A 17,824-nucleotide genomic window follows, 5' to 3' on the forward strand; every position below is an offset into this window, starting at 1 on the left:
TGCACTGATATTCAGAGCACAGCAGCTAGGCTGTCAGTCAATTATTCTTCCCAAGGTGAGATGTCTGAAAGTCAAATTTTCATGGCTTTTACTATCCACTTCACCCACCAAACAGATCCACTTTTCCACATAGGTTCAGGGAGCAGTAACTTAATGGTTATCATAGACCTATATTCCTAAGAGGAAACAAAGAAGAGGAAGGTTAGTGAGATGAACTACAGGCTCTTTTACTGCAACAGATCTTGGAAAGGTACTTATCTTCTCACTCCTCTATATAGTAGTGCCAACTGAGGTGCTGTGAGCAGGAAAGGTAGACCCTAACTTACACTGGTATCTAGTCCCTTGTGCTTGAGCCAAAGCCCCAGCATAGTTAACAGGGCTTCCCTTGTGGCTCAGCTAGTAAAGAATCTGCCTGCAATGTGGGAGACCTGGGTTTGATCCCTGGGTTGTGAAGATCCCCTGGAGAAGGGAAAGGCTACCCACTCCAGTATTCTGGCCTGGAGAATTCCATGGACTGTATGGGGTCCGACTGCAAAGAGTCAAACATGACTGAGTGACTTTCACACACACTCTAGTGGCCAGCTGCTTCCCATGAGAAACAAATAGTACCCTACTGATGGCTCAGCATTGGTTTCTGTTGCTAATAGGCTGGACATTTACAGATAGCAGTTACTAAATCAGCCTCCAAATGTGATAGGCCATGCTCTTGGGCCAATATAGAGCCTCCATGTCTGCCACATGGCTACTTCATTTATGTACCTATTGTGACAATTGTGGGAAGATCAGTGACAAAGTCTGACTAGTCATTTAATTAGGTAGTTGTTTTGTCTACTTAGTAGTTGAGTACTTCTTCATGATATTAACAGATGCTTTTTGGTTAGTGTTAATGTACAATACACTTCATGTCCCTTCCCACATGTTTGCTCACATACCTCTAGCCCATATCCCCTTATCTTTAATCTTCCAATGCTTTTCTTTCCAGATCTCTGATCAGATGGCCAGGCCATTGGCTACTACTCAGTAACTTGTACACATTCTAACCTTTGACATAAAGTAGATGCCAGATATACTGCCCACTTCCACTGTATAATAGTAAGGGATTTGATTTAGGTCATACCTGAATGTTCTGGTGGTTTCCCCTACTTTCTTCAATTGAAGTCTGAATTTGGCAATAAGGAGTTCATGATCTGAGCCACAGTCAGCTCCTGGTCTTGTTTTTGCTGACTGTATAAAGCTTCTCCATCTTTGGCTGCAAAGAATATAATCAGTCTGATTTCGGTGTTGACCATCTGGTGATGTCCATGTGTAGAGTTTTCTCTTGTGTTGTTGGAAGAGGGTGTTTGCTATGACCAGTGCATTCTCCTGGCAAAACTCTGTTACCTTTGACATGCTTCGTTTTATACTCTAAGACCAAATTTGCCTGTTATCCCAGGTATCTCTTGACTTCCTACATTTGCATTCCGGTCCCCTATAATGAAAAGGACATCTTTTTTGGGTGTTAGTTCTAAAAAGTTTGTGACATTGTACAGTAGACAGTGATCAAGACGATCCCCAGGAAAAAGAAATGCAAAAAGGCAAAATGGTTGTATGAGGAGGCCTTACAAATAGTTGAGAAAACAAGAGAAGCTAAAGGCAAAGGAAAAAAGCAAAGATATACCCATGTGAATGCAGAGTTCCAAAGAATAGCAAGGAGAGGTAAGAAAGCCTTCCTCAGTGATCAATGCAAAGAAATAGAGGAAATAATAGAATGGAAAAGACGACATTTTTTCAATAAAATTAGATATACCAAGGAAACATTTCTTGCAAAGATGGGCACAATAAAGGACAGAAATGGTATGGACCTAACAGAAGCAGAAGATATTAAGAAGAGGTGGCAAGAATACACAAAAGAACTATACAAAAAAGATATTCATGACACAGATAACCACGATGGTGTGATCACTTACCTAGAGCCAGACATCCTGGAATGCAAAGTCAAGTGGCCCCTAGGAAGCATCGCTACAAACAAAGCTAGTGGAAGTGAATGAATTCCAGCTGAGCTATTTCAAATCCTAAAAGATGATGCTGTGAAAGTGCTGCACTCAATATGCCAGCAAATCTGGAAAACTCAGTAGTGGCCACAGGACTGGAAAAGGTCAGTTTTTATTCCAATCCCAAACAAAGGCAATGCCAAAGAATGTTCAAGCTACCACACAATTGCAGTCATCTCACATGCTAGCAAAGTAATGCTCAAAATTCTCCAAGCCAGGCTTCAACAGGACATGAAGTGTGAACTTCCAGATGTTCAAGTTGGATTAGAAAAAGCAGAAGAACCAGAGATCAAATTGCCTACATTTGTTGGATCATCAAAAAAGCACAAGAGTTCCAGAAAAACATCAACTGCTTTATTGATTACGCCAAAGCCTTTGTCTGTGTGGATCACAATAAGCTGTGGAAAATTCTTCAAGAGATGGGAATACCGGGCCACCTGACCTGCCTCCTGAGAAATCTGTATGCAGGTTAAGAAGAAACAATTAGAACTGGACATGGAACAACAGATTGGTTCCAAATAGGGAAAGGAGTATGTCAAGGCTGTATATTGTCACCCTGCTTATTTAACTTACATGCAGAGTACATCATGCAAAATGCCGGGCTGAATGAAGCACAAGCTGGAATCAAGATAGCTGGGAGAAATATCAGTAACCTCAGATACGCAGATGACACTGCCTTTATGGCAGAAAGCAAAGAGGAACTAAAAAGCCTCTTGATGAAAGTGAAAGTGGAGAGTGAAAAAGTTGGCTTAAAGCTCAACATTCAGAAAACGAAGATCATGGCATCCAGTCCCATCACTTCATGGGAAATAGATGGGGAAACAGTGGAAACAGTGTCAGACTTTATTTTTCTGGGCTCCAAAATCACTGCAGATGGTGACTGCAGCCATGAAATTAAAAGACGCTTACTCCTTGGAAGGAAAGTTATGACCAACCTAGACAACATATTCAAAAGCTGAGACATTACTTTGCCAAAAAAGGTTCGTCTAGTCAAGGCTATGGTTTTTCCTGTGGTCATGTATGGATGTGAGAGTTGGACTGTGAAGAAGGCTGAGCGCTGAAGAATTGATGCTTTTGAACTGTGGTGTTGGAGAAGACTCTTGAGAGTCCCTTGGACTGCAAGGAGATCCAACCAGTCCATTCTGAAGGAGATCAGCCCTGGGATTCCTTTGGAAGGAATGATGCTAAAGCTGAAACTCCAGTACTTTGGCCACCTCATGCAAAGAGTTGACTCATTGGAAAAGACTCTGATGCTGGGAGTCAGGAGGAGAAGGGGACGACAGAGGATGAGATGGCTGGATGGCATCACTGACTCGATGGACGTGAGTCTGAGCGAACTCCAGGAGTTGGTGATGGACAGGGAGGCCTGGTGTGCTGCGATTCATGGGGTCGCAAAGAGTTGGACATGACTTAGTGACTGATCTGATCTGATCTGATGCAAGATTCAGCGATATGTCTTTTGCTTTGAAAGGAATTTCCCAGCATGTCCCTGACCACTGGACCCCTAACAATTTCACTGAAGTGGCAGGTCCTGAGTCTTCAGATGGTTTATCTTTCACCCTCTGGAGCATATGTCTTACCAAGGCCTTCAATGTACTAGTCATCTCATCTTCTCTTGTCCAGTCATTATGATGTCATTGATGTAGTGAATGAATGTGATGTTCTGTGGGACATGAAGGTGATTCAGATCTTTTAAAGCAAAATTATGACAAAGGGTAAAGAGTACTAACATAACCCTGAGAGAAAGTTGAAAATTTTAATGTTGTTTATCTCACATGAATGTGGATCATTTTCATCTTTTTTAGGTGGACTGAAAAAGAACACATTGTACAGATCAATGGCTGCATGACATGAACCTGAAGTCTTATTAATCCCCTTAGCACAATACCATGTTTGGCATATGATCATGTTTACTACCTGATTCAGTCTGTAATAGTCCATAGTCATTCTCCAGGATCCATCTGTTTTCTGCAGGAGCCACACTGGTGAGTTAAACAGAAATAGAGAGCTCACCACTTCTGCATCATTTAGGTCTTTAATGGTAGCAACACTTTCCACTATATTTATTGGATATGAAACTGTATTTTTACTATTTTTGTTGGGGGCTAGAGACAGTTTCAGAAGTTCCCACTTAGGTTTATTCACTATGATAGCTTTTACCACAGCCCAAGGATCCAGTATAGGGGTTAGTCCAACTGTCACTCTAATTTTAGTAATACTCTCAGGAACTGGCTAAATGACCAGTAAGTGGGTTCTTGGATCCAGTGAGCCAACTATGAGCCAAACTTTAGTGTACTTATTTATTCAGTTCAGTTCAGTCGCTCAGTCGTGTCCGACTCTTTGCAACCCCATGAATTGCAGCACACCAGGCCTCCCTGTCCATCACCAACTCCTGGAGTTCACTCAAACTCACATCCATCGAGTCAGTGATGCCATCCAGCCATCTTATCCTCTGTCGTCCCCTTTTCTTCCTGCACCCAATCCCTCCAAGCATCAGGGTCTTTTCCAATGATTTATTTATTTATTACCTGGCTCCTAAAACAGCACATTAGCAGGGAGCCATGATAATACTTTGGATATCTGGCTATCAGTGTCAACTATTTCTTTGTGTAATAGTTCTAAAAATGTTTGGTTATTTGTAGGCATCTTTCCTTCCCACTTCCTGCTGACATAAATTTCACATGTCTGCACCATTGTATTTGCCACAGAATTTCCCTTCACCAGGATAATCTCCCAGGTCACCAAGAGCGAAATCTTTAGAAATCTTGAGCCACTATTACCTTGTGGCAGGGACAGTCCATGTTCCACCTGCCAGAGAGGGTGATACCTCCTTCATTCCCCAAGTGACTAATAAACTAGTCGCAGACTCCCATTTCCTCATCTACTTTCTCAATCCATTCTCAGTACCTCTTGTGTTAATCTGGATCATCCAAGAGTCAGATTCCAAGATGAGATTGGAATAGCAAGAGATTTATTAGAAGCAATGCCTGTGAGGGAAAAGTAAGGCAGGGAAGGGGTAGGGAATGAAGGTAAGGAAAGTCAGCGTTAGATTTCCACACAGGTCTGACTATGGGTCAATAAGAGAAAAAAAGAAGGAAAGTTGGGGAAAGCATCATAGACTTCATTTTAGTTCTAAGAAAGTTTGGCAAGGTCATTGGGAAATCCAGCATCAAAGTTTGGCATTGGAAGAGTCCTGTGCCTCTTAGGAACAGGCCTGCCTTAGTTTCCTCACCTTGCTCTGTCATTAACTGGAAATTTACTCAATGATAAAGAATCTGCCTGCAATGTGGAGGTACAGGAGGTGTGGGTTTGATCCCTGGGTCAGGAAGATCCCTTGGAGAAGGAAATGGAAACCCACTCCAGTATTCTTGCCTAGGGAATCCCATCCACAGAGAAGCCTGTTGGGCTACAGTCTATGGAATCACAAAGAGCTGGACATGACTGAAGCGACTGAGTGAGTGAGCAATCCAACCCATAGAAAGGCCTTCCCACGTGGTGCTAGCCGTGAAGAATTCTCCTGCCAATGCAGTGAGAGACACAGGTTCGATCCCTAGGTTGGGAAGAATGCCTGGAGGAGGAAATGACACCCTACTCCAGTATTCTTGCTGGGAGAATCCCATGGAGAGAGGAACCTGGTGGGCTACAGTCCATGGGTCACAGAGTTAGACATAATGGAGCATCTGAGCACATTATATTACATTACATTATGGGCCATAGAAAGCAAAGCACATGGCTCCGATGCAATGATGGATTTCAGAGCATGTTAATGAGGATGCCTACAGTCTGGATCTGGAAGACACATTTTCATGGCCACCTCAAAGTAGAACAACTGGAGAATAGTGGGGAAGAATGATCATTCTCTACACAGGAAAAATGAAAAGAGATAATGGATGGAGAATAATAAAAAATGATGATCTCTAGTAAAACAAATTATGTTCTCTTCTCCTGCAGTTGACCTGTCAGAAGTTAACTAATATGGAACTATTGATTGAAAGCTGGTAAATCAGCAAATGTTCACCACATATAGGGATTTCCAGAAAGTAGCAAATACAGATATTTGTACCAGTCCCCAAAAGGAAAGAAGGTGGAAGCAGAGAGCTGCTCCACTGATTCAGATTAGAGGAGACTGTCAATCTATCAACAGGGTTTGGTTTATGGTCTAGAATCTGAGCAATGAGTGAGCAATGTATTCCAGTAAGTGGGTGTTCTGCTGAAATTGAGCTCTGAAGTATTTCTGGAAACTTTGATGTCCATGAAGAGGAAAAACTTCCCATTAAAAGGTGATTAGGAGTGGAGAGCAACTTTGGCAGAAAGGATATGGAGATACACATTTACCTTCTGCTAAAGAAGAGACCCTAAAGAGGAGTGAGCTGGCCTTGCAAATTCCCATATTAGACTAGGGTTGTTCTGAAATAACTAAACTCTGGTTGTTGTTGTTCAGTTGCTCAGTTGTATCCAACTGTTTGTGACCCCATGGATTGCTGCATGCCAGGCTTCCCTGTCCTTCACTATCTCCGGAGTTTGCTCAGACTCATGTCCATTAAGTCAATGATGCCATCCACCATCTCATCCTCTTCAGCATCAGTCCTTCCAGTGAATATTCAGGGTCAACTTCCTTTAGGACTGATTGGTTTGATCTCCTTGCTATCCAAGGGACTCTTAAGAGTCTTCTCCAGTACCACAGTTCAGAAGTATCAATTCTTTGGCACTCAGCCTTCTTTATGATCCAACTATCATATTTGTACATGACTACTGGAAAAACCATAGCTTTGACTATATGAACCTTTGGAAATGTACCCACTACTGAATCTTTTTAGAAAAACAAGCCGTTTAATTCAATTATCCAATTATTATTGAAGGCCTACTATGTCAAGGTACTGTCTCAGTCACTTGGGATATGTCAGTGAAAAAAACAAATTTTTTTCACTGGGACCTCTGAAGCTTAGGTCTTTTCTCTTGGATATCCTCTCACTGGAGAAGAAGAAAGAGTTTTCTTTCTCTTGGCTTTGGGCATGAGGGCCTCAGATCTGGGAGAGAACAGGGGCCTCAAGAAAACACTCAGTGGGGGAATAAGTGAGCCATGTACCATGGGGGCAGGTCAGAAGCCAAAGTGAGAGATGTCCAATAGGAAACTCCTATGGAAGCTCCTTGGCTTGTAGATACTGAGAACTACTACATCTGACATAGGGTTTTAAACTATTAGGGAAGTTCCCCTCTATTACTCTCTAAGCCTCTATGCAAGTCTTGTTAAGGATTACATCCTGGTCTTAGATACCACTGTGTGGAGTTGAATGAAAGGATTGGGGTCTCCATGGTGGTAAAGTTGTACAAGAGGAAGTTTCACTGGCTGACAGTAATGAACCTTGACCTGCAGAGGAATAGAGGAGCAGGCCAGAATCAGTTGATGGGCTGGGGTGCCAAGTCATGGTGGATTTTTGGAATGAGAAAGCCCTTCCTGGGAATTTTTAGGGATACTTGGGAAGCAGAAGCTGGTAAAAATTGGACTTCCTGCAGTCAAGCAGGATTAGAGGCTTGAACTACTGTTGATACCCTAAAAGAAGAGTGACTTCTAGGCTGGAAAGCATTGGGACTTCTGTGTTCCCATGGGCTTCAGGGCTTCAGTGCCCCTGAGGGCTTCAGGGAACACTAAAGATGTTGTTTGTGTGAGAGCTTTAAGAAAGGTTAGAGGTCAGATCATAGAGCATTGTGAATTCAGGGCACTTCAGAGTTCTGTGTCTGATTGTATCTGCACATGTTTTAATTAATAACTGATATGTGTTATTCAGGGCTTCCCAGGTAATGCTAGTGGTAAAGAACTTGCCTGCCAATGCAGGAGACATAAGGTTTGATCACTGGGTTGGGAAGATCCCTTGGAGGAGCAACTCACTCCAGTCTTCTTGTTTGAAGAATCCTGTGGACAGAGGAGCCTGGCAGGCTATAGTCCATGGGATTGCAAAGAGTCAGACACAACTGAAGTGACTTAGCATAGCAATATAGCTCTTATGTGTTACTTGATATTTCTATTAGTTGTCTTCCTATTGTAGCCAACATTTCAGATAATTTTAAGAGAAATATGGGGTAGAATACATCCCCTAGAAACAGTCTATGTAACTAATTTCCCTGAAGAAATGCATCTACTTTGAGATTCTCAAGATGCAGACAGTAGGAAATGCTAAGTTATGTAGTGTCCAATCCTCATTCATTCTTTCTTTCCTCTCAGATAGTTTTGAAAATACTGATATAGCTATACACGTATTGTCATAGATACAAATACACCAAACACAATCACAATTGCTTTACAAAGTATATCACCCCAGTGATAGGAGTGGGAAACTCACAGACTACCTAAGGTATGTTATTATTTAGCATTTTCTGTTCACATCATTCAAGTTTGGTACTTCCACAATGTAGCATGTAAATGTAAGGGACTACACTGGGGCTGTATAGATCAATAAGCTCTGACAATCTGCTAAAGGTGATTCACATATAAAAATGTTTCATATGAAGTTTATAATGCTAGAATCTTATATGCTCTAGAGCCTAAAATTCTTCAGCACAAGGGCATGGACCCTAAACCTCAGGCCCGTTTTCGTTATAAAAGGCCTTCATTATAAGGCCTCTTGTTATAATTCAGATGTCTGGTTTTGGATGTAAGAATCTTTCATGAAGATCACATACAACTCTGAAACTGGATCAGGCCAACTGAACAACAATTATAATAGTCACCAGAAGAGTGAGATTTGACCAAAGTTTGGAAAAGAAGAATGGACTACAGAGGAGCAATCTTCTTTTTCCCGTCCTCTTTGTCAGTTAATTGCAAAAATATGTGGGAAATACAGTGAACAACAGTACTCTGCAGCTCCTACATCAATAGGTAGAGTCTATTTCCCCATCCTCAAGATGAGGTGGACAGCTCTTGTAACTGGCCAACAATGTAATGGAAGTGATATTTTGTGAGTTTTGAACCTAGGCCTTGAGAGACCTCAGCTTCCTCTTTCCTACTCTTGGGACTCTGCAAACGATAGCCTGATCATCCTAAGAGACCATGTGGAGCAAGACTATTCTAGTTGAATTGTCTTAGACCAACCAGTCCTAGGTGACCTGCCAATGACCACAGACACATGAGCAAGCCCAAATGAAAAATTGGCTGAACCTGGTCAAAGCTGTGACCCTCAAGTCAAGCCCTGTCCACATTGCCAAATTGCAACCTGTTTTAAGTGACGACATTTTGGGGAAGTTTTTGTTTTTAATTTTATTTATTTATTTTTGGCTATGCTGAGTTTTTCTTGCTGCACGTGGGCTTTCTCTAGTTGCTGTGAGCAAATGCTAGTCGCTAGTATGTGTGGGCTTCTCATTGTGGTGGCTTCTCTTGTACAGCACAGGCTCTAGAGCACATGGGCTTCAGTAGTTTTGGTGTATGGGCTCAGGAGTTGCAACTCGTGGACTCTAGAGTGCAGGCTCAGAAGTTGTGGCACACATGTTTAGTTGCTCTGCGGCACATGGGATCTTCCTGGACCAGAACTCAAACCCATGTTCCCTGCATTGACTGGTGGACTCTTAACCCCTAAGGTGATGTCCTTGGGGGATATTCCAAGGGATGTCCTTGAGGAAGTTTTTCAAATAGAAAAAACTAACTGATAGCTTTACATATCTCTATGAGTCACACAGCTTAGAAATATTTTATAGTAAATACTCTCCTCAAGGCTCAATGGTAAAGAATCTGCCTGCAATGCAGGAGCCACAGGAGACACAGCTTTGATCTCTGAGTCAGGAAGATGCCATGGAAGAGGGCATGGCAACCCACTCCAGTATTCTTGCCTGGAGAATCCCCATGGACAGAGAAGCCTGATGGGCTACAGTCCATAGGGTCACAAAGAGTTGGACATGACTGAAGCGACAGCATACACACATGCCCTCTCCTCAAAGTTGGTTAAATTTTTATTGTCACTTAAGTGAAAGTCACAAAAAATGCTGATCCACAGAGAAATAAAGAGCTTGCCTCAGAATGTTAATATATACACTGCTCCCTTCATCAAGAAAGTCTTGATGCAAAAAGAACATCAGCTTAATTCAAAGTGTGCCTATGACATCGTTGGTTTCTATTTATAGTTCATATAGGCTCCTCATATTACTGCAAATTGGTAACAAATAGTATATAGACCAATCACAGTCTGTAAACCACACTCTTAATAGCAGTGACCTAAGGCTTAGGAGTAAACAAAACATTTTTTTTCTGTGTGAAAAATCAGATAATAAAAATTTTAGGGTCATACAATCTTTGTAAACTTCATCATTATAGCAAAGAAGAAGCCATAGACAATATGTAATGAGTGGGCATGGCTGTATTCCAATAAAACTATTTTAAAAACAGGCAGGAGGCTAGATTAGTTTTGTGGGCCATAGTATGCTGACACCTGAATCCTAAGCTATTTCTGAGGCTCATCCTCATCAAAGCTTATTATTGGGTCTGTTTTTTATTAGCAAAAGAATATGTATGTGTGTGTATGTTAGTTGCTCAGTCATGTCCGACTCTTTGCGATTCCATGGACTGTAACCCACCAGGCTCCTCTGTCCATGGAGTTTTCCTGGCAAGAATACTGAAGTGGGTAGCCATTCCCTTCTCTAGGGGATCTTCCTGACCCAGGGATTGAACCCAGTTCTTTAACGTCTGAGCCATCAGGGGCCCTCAAAAGAATATAGGCAAAGGCAAAAAGAGAATTGGAAATTGCCTTCATGGAGAGAAGAACAACAAATGCTAAAACAGTTATTTTAGATGTCCCAACACAGAGCCACTCAGAGGGATAAAATAAAGTGTTGAAATATGTAAATAATTATTTTTTAAATATATGGGGGAAAACTGAGCATATACTGCCAATAAAAGCCCTTGGCTAAATCTTGGGGGAAAAAAATAAATATTCCAAGAAGCTTTCTTTTCAAAATGTTGACATCTCAAAGATACAGAACTGCTTAATGGTAGGAAGCTGAAGTATTCCTGCCCTCATTTTTCTTCCCTTGCCTCTCTCCTTGTTTGCTTCCTTTTTTTAAAATTATTTTTTTTCTTTTGCTCTTAACACAGAGGAAAGAATTTCCAGACTCCCTTAAAAGCAACCAGTATTGCATTCTTGAAGAGCAGGTTCATAAGAGCAGCTATTAATAATTTATGGCTCCCTTATTTGATTCTCCTTCAGTGTAGTTCAGGGAGAGTACATTTCTGTGTCATTATAGTATTAGACAACAATCTGTCTTTAGATTTACCTTGTAAATGGGCAGGTTATGCCCCTGTGAGGGAGTTTCAGGAAGCTGCTCCTGCTGCTGCTAAGTCGCATCAGTCGTGTCTGACTCTGTGCGACCCCACAGACGGCAGCCCACCAGGCTCCCCCATCCCTGGGATTCTCCAGGCAAGAACACTGGAATGGGTTGCCATTTCCTTCTCCAATGCCTGAAGGTGAAAATTGAAAGCGAAGTCCCTCAGTTGTGTCCGACTCTTCCTGACCCCATGGACTGGCCAGGCTCTTCTGTCCATGGGATTTTCCAGGCAAGAGTACTGGAGTGGGGTGCCATTGCCCTCTCCAGGTTTCAGGAAGAGGCACAATAAAAAGAGTTGTCAACCATCACCATCATTTCTCAAAAAGCATACTGGGCAGATTTCCAAATTCCTGTTACATTCTGTTTTTTAAAAAATATAAGATGATCAGCTGCTTTGACAAATATAGTCCTCCCCAATTAACAACAGCTGCTATCAAAATCATTAGAGTGAAAGAAAAATATCTAAAGTACTGTGTGTTCTGTTTAATGAGATATGAAATGCTAAACTATTTCTTAAGGAGCTCAGGCTCCTTAACCCAAAGTGTGAGGTAGCTTTGCAAATGGTTTCCTTTATTTAATATTCACTCCAATTTTTGATTAAGCCACTGAAATGCTCTAGCAGAATGCATAGATGGAAAGAATGACACATTTAAAAAAAAAAAAAAAAGCCCTTGTCAGTTATTAACAATTTGATTTAGTTCTTCCTTTTTATGGCCATCGCTGAAGCACCAGTAACCAAAATGAAGTTCAATCCTGTTGTGATTTCTAACTGAAGCAAGAACCAGAAAAGGCATGACAATACACCCTCCCACATTCATAGGAAGATTATGTCTCCCTCTCTTTCCAAAGAGCTGAGACAAAATTGCACTATAGAATGATAAATGCAAGGTGGAAATATGTATACAAAGTATTGTTTCATTCAATGGAAGTAGTGAAGGACTCTGTTAGGCTGAGCAAGAGAAGACTTCCCTGAGGAGGAGAGTTTGTGCTGAGTGATGAAAAAATGATAGAATTCACAACAAAGGGAGAAGCAGGAGCAATCACTCTAGTAAAGTATGCTGTGAACGTGGAGGTCATGTAGAGGGCTGTTAGGAGATTTTAGCCCTAGTGTTAGTAGAACTAAAAATAGGAATGGATAAGTATGAGAGGTGTTGAGGAAATGGAATGATAGGTAGAGTTTAATGATATAGGAGAAGGTGAAGATGACTTCCAAGTGTCTAAGTGTGAAAGAATCTTCAGTTCAGTTGCTCAGTCGTGTCTGACTCTTTGCGACCCCATGAATCGCAGCATGCCAGGCCTCCCTGTCCATCACCAACTCCCAGAGTTCACTCAAACTCACATCCATAGAGTCGGTGATGCCATCCAGCCATCTCATCCTCTGTCATCCCCTTCTTCTCCTGCCTCCAATCCCTCCCAGCATCAGTGTCTTTTCCAATGAATCAACTCTTCGCATGAGGTGGCCAAAGTATTGAAGTTTCAGCTTTAGCATCAGTCCTTCCAATGAACACCCAGGACTGATCTCCTTTAGGATGGACTGGTTGGACCTCCTTGCAGTCCAAGGGACTCTCAAGAGTTTTCTCCAACACCACAGTTCAAAAGCATCAATTCTTCGGTGCTCAGCTTTCTTCACAGTCCAACTCTCACATCCATACACGACCACTGGAAAAACCATAGCCTTGACTAGACCGACCTTTGTTGGCAAAGTAATATCTCTGCTTTTTAATATGCTATCTAGGTTGGTCATAACTTGGAAAGAATCTTAGGTCTTATTTATTCCATTCCTGACCCAGCACATGAGTCTCAAGCCACAGAATTCCCAAATGTTAGCACAGTAACCTCTGTTGGGACCCTTCCAAGAGGGGATGCCCTCTGCCTCACAAGGCAACAGTCTGCTCCATTCTGAACAGCTTGGATTTTAGAGAGAGCTTTTTTGCATTGACCTGAAATCTGGCTGCCCTTAAATTCTACCCATTGGTCTTAATTTTTTTATTCAGCAAAGAATAGGGCTATTTTCTTAGTTCTGAGTCCTCTATATTCTTATAAGTAACTATTTAGTCTCTTTTTAGTGTTGTCTAGATTTCTTCTCTCAAAACATTCTCAAGGATTCAGGAAAATTCTGACAAATCTCTATTAGTCACAATGCTGAAATATATAAAAAGCAGCTTTTCGCATTTCTCCAGAGGTTGCATTTGGTGTTAGAAACATTTAGTGCCATCATCTTAAAACGTGAAGCTTTCTGACTGAAGGTCTTAGCATATCAGCCTTTTCAGCAGCCACAATGAAAAAAATAAGAGGATGAAACAAATGTTGGAGAAATAATAGAATGAATACTTAAAATATCATTCATCAAGGGGTTATGCCCTTTCTGCCTTAGTCATTTGAAGTAACAGTCTTTTATTACTACAGGAGAAAACAAGATATGGCTAGATTCATATAAAGTCAACATTAGACTAAGAGAATAAATTAATGTCACAAATGAAAGTTAAGATGATCTTGTCTAGTCCCTTCTTTTTATAGACTAGGCAACAGATGACTACATGATGATGACAAATAGTAAAACTATTTGCTAAAACCATTTTGAGAATAGTTGATGGGTAACTAGACATTCCTATCATGCCATACAGATTATTTTCTAGTCACAAAGGAAAATGTCAGTGTACAAGGGAGGGATATGGTAGTTATCACACTAAAATGAAAGTTTCACCTCTCTAATAACAGTTCACCCAGAAATTATCTTCTGATGGGATTTTAATATAGAGTACCTAACATCATCTATGATGCAATCTAGGCAAAAATATCTAATTGAAATACATGAAGTCCAACAAATGTTGCTGAGACAACCAGATATCCACATATGAAAGAATGAGTTTGGATTCCTCATACCACATACAAAAATTAACTCAAAGTGGACCAAAGACCTAAATATAAACACTTAAAACTATAAAACCTTTAGAATGAAGCAGAGATGTAAATCTTTGTGATGTTAGATTAGGCAATGGTTTCTTAACTATGATAGCAAAAGCACAAGAAGCTCAAGCAAAAAATAAAAAAAATTCATCAGAATAAAATATTTTTGTATTAAAAATCATTATCAAGAAAGTAAAAACATAACATACAGAGTGAGGGAAAATTTTGCAAATCATATATCTGATAAGGGTATGGTATCCAGAACATACAAAGAAACAACCTGATTTTAAAGTGAGCGAAGGATTCTAATAGACATTTCTTTAAAGAAGATATACAAATGGCCAATAAGCCCCTGAAAATATACTCAACATCATTAGTTATTAGGAAAATGTAAATCAAAATCACAGTGAGGTACTTCAAACCTTCCCTGGTGGCTCAGACGGTAAAGCCTCTGCCTACAATATGGGAGACCCAGGTTCGATCCCTGGGTCGGGAAGATCCTGCAAAGAAGGAAATGGCAACCCACTCCAGTACTCTTGCCTGGGAAATCCCATGGATAGAGGAGTGTAGTAGGCTACAGTTCATGGGGTTGCAAAGAGTTGGAAATGACTGAGCGTCTTCATTTTCACTTCACACTCACTAGGGTGAATGGGATTTTTATAAAAATGGAAAATAGGTGTCAGTGATGATGTAGAAAAATTGGAACACTGTACGTTGCTGTTGTTGTTTTTTAGTCACTCAGTCCTGTCCAGCTCTTTTGCAACCCCGTGGACTATAGCCCACCAAACTCCTCTGTCCATGGGATTTCCCAGGAAAGAATACTGGAGTGGGTTGCCATTTCCTTCTCTGCGGGATCTTCCTGACTCAGGGTCGAGCTGGCAGCTTCTGCCACATCTTCTGCATTGCTGGCAGTTTCTTTACCATTAAGCCACCGGAGAAGCCATATATTGCGGAGGGGAAAAATAAATAAAATAGTGCAGCTACTTTGGAAAACTTTTTGGCAGTTCCTCAAAAATTAATGATAGAGCTACCGAATGACGCAGCAATTCCATTCCTAGGTATGTAACCAAAAGACTTGAAAATCTATGTTCACATAAAAATATGTATGCTGCTGCTGCTGCTAAGTCACTTCAGTTATGTCCGACTCTGTGCAACCCCAGAGATGGCAGCCTACCAGGCTCCCCAGTCCCTGGGATTCTCCAGGCAAGAACACTGAAGTGGGTTGCCATTTCCTTCTCCAATGCGTGAAAGTGAAAAGTGAAAGTGAAGTCGCTCAGTCGTGTCTGACTGCAGCCTTCCAGGCTCCTCTGTCCATGGGATTTTCCAGGCAAGAGTACTGGAGTGGGGTGCCATTGCCTTCTCCAAAAATATGTATAGGAATTGTCATATCAGCCTTATTCATAATAGCCAGAAAGTAACTCAAATGTCCATCAGCTGAAGAATGGATAAGCATAGTTTGGTACCATGGAATATTATTCAACATAAAAAGTAATAATGTACTTATTATGCTTGCTTAGTCACTGTTGTGTCCGACTCTTTGTGACCCTATAGACTGTAGCCCACCAGGCTCCTCGGTTCATGGTATTTTCCAGGCAAGAATACTGGAGTGGGTTGCTATTTCTTCTTACAGGGGATCTTTCTGACCTAGGGATTGAACCCGAGTCTCTTGTGTTTCCTGCATTGGCAGGCAGATTTTTTTACCACTGAGCCACCTGGGAAGCAATTTACTGATACATGTCACAACAAAAATGAACCTTGAATACATTAGGCTATGTGAAAGAAGACAGATACAAAAAACAGGAAAGACCTCATATTACATGATTCCATTTATGTGAAATGTCCAGAACAAGCAAATTAATAGAAAGAGAAATTAGGTTAGTTTTACCAAAGGATTAGGAAGATATTGAGAGAGATATGGTTTTTGTTTGGGGAATGGTGGAAGTATCCTGTAATTAGTGGTGATAGTTGCACAACACTGTGAATACACTAAAATCCACTAAATAGTAGACTTTAAAAAAAATTTTATTTATTTTATTTTTGGCTCTGCTTGGTCTTTTTTTTTTAATTTAATTTTATTTTTAAACTTTACATAATTGTATTAGTTTTGCCAAATATCAAAATGAATCCACCACAGGTATACATTGTTGTTGCATGCAGGCTTTCTCTAGTTGCAGCAAGTGCGGGCTATTCTATAGTTCCAGTGCACAGGCTTCTCGTTGCAGAGGCTTCTCTGGTTGCAGAGCATAGGCTTTAGTGTGTGTGGGTTTCAGCAGTTGCAGCTGCCGGGTTCTAGAGTACAGGCTCAGTAGTTGTGGCTCATGGGCTTAGTTGCTCCACATCATGTGAGATATTCCCAAATCAGGGATCAAACTTGTGCACCTGCACTGGCAGGCAGATTCTTTACCACTGAGCCACCAGGGAAGCCCCTGCTTATTATTTTTCATGTGGTCATGTAGGATTCTGTTGTTGAATGTACCATACCTTATTTAGCCAGATGCCTTTTAATGGACTTCCATGTTGTTTGTAGTTGCCTGACTCTAAGCAGTGCTGTTGTAAATGAACAATTTTGATGGATATAGGAGAGAATGATTTCTACAGATTTTGTACCAGTTGGAGGAGAGGTTGAAGGGTCTGTGACCTTCTGTCAGCTGTAAATAAGCTAGCTATTTTCTCTCATCTTCACTAGATGGTACCCATATTACCAATCTTTTTCATCTTTGCCAGTCAGTCTGAGAGACTTAAACAAATTATTGTGCCTTCTTGTTTTAATCGGAAAATTTTTAAAGTTTTAATGAACATTCCGTATTGTTAATTCTTCTGTAATTTGCCTGTCCATGTAATCTGGAATTTACATTGTGGTCTTCATTTTTAGTTTATTTTTAAGGGGAATTTATACATCAAATAATAACATATAATGTCAATATTTAATATCTAAACTTTCCCCCATAATATCCTTGAGGGTAGGCTTTCTCCATGAAGCTCTTACTCCCACTGAACAGACTTCTCTCTCAACTGTCCTCACCAATTTAAAAGGCATGTGCACATATGCCTGAACTTCTGCTGGTATCCCCACTGGATATCTATAAATAGATATGTCAGTAAAATGTGTACTTACTAAAGACACATTTATTCAAAATGAAAATACAGTGTTAGATATTACAGATTATTTATTAATGGAAAGATGTTCAAGATAAGGAGTATGCTGTGTAAGTAACAAGTAGCATAATCAATTTAGAAGGCCAGCACATATATACAGAAATTTATTAATCTAAGACTAGAAGTTTGGAGGAGAATCCTTCGGTGAGCTTTTCAAAAAGAAAGAAGCTACATACAATCTTTCTGTCTTTCTGCCTCTGTAACCCTCCTTTGTAGCTGAGCCCTCTCCCCAACCTACATATCATAGTGGTGGTTCTTAAGTTGGCTGTGAGTTGGAGTCACATGGAGTGCTCTAAAAACTACTCATTCCGAGCCCTACTCTAGAGGTTCTGAAGCAGTTGCCTTGTGATTGGGATTTTTTTAAAGCGCCACAGATGATTTTAATGTGCAGCCAGGTACTCAGCCCCTATCATGACTTTGGGAGT

General features: G+C 40.8%; 2 long non-coding RNA genes across 2 annotated transcripts in view; both read left to right on the forward strand.

Annotated features, from left to right (window-relative positions):
• LOC138992060 (uncharacterized) overlaps positions 1-17,824 on the forward strand; it is a 283,325-nt gene that overhangs the window by 65,272 nt on the left and 200,229 nt on the right. The window lies entirely within an intron of this gene.
• LOC138990187 (uncharacterized) overlaps positions 3,254-17,824 on the forward strand; it is a 28,973-nt gene continuing 14,402 nt past the window's right edge. Inside the window, exon 1 of the long non-coding RNA XR_011466297.1 lies at positions 3,254-4,015. This is a non-coding gene — a long non-coding RNA (uncharacterized lncRNA). The remainder of the gene's footprint in view (positions 4,016-17,824) is intronic.

The sequence above is a fragment of the Bos mutus genome, chromosome 2 (assembly GCF_027580195.1).
Source record: "Bos mutus isolate GX-2022 chromosome 2, NWIPB_WYAK_1.1, whole genome shotgun sequence".
NCBI lineage: Eukaryota > Metazoa > Chordata > Mammalia > Artiodactyla > Bovidae > Bos > Bos mutus.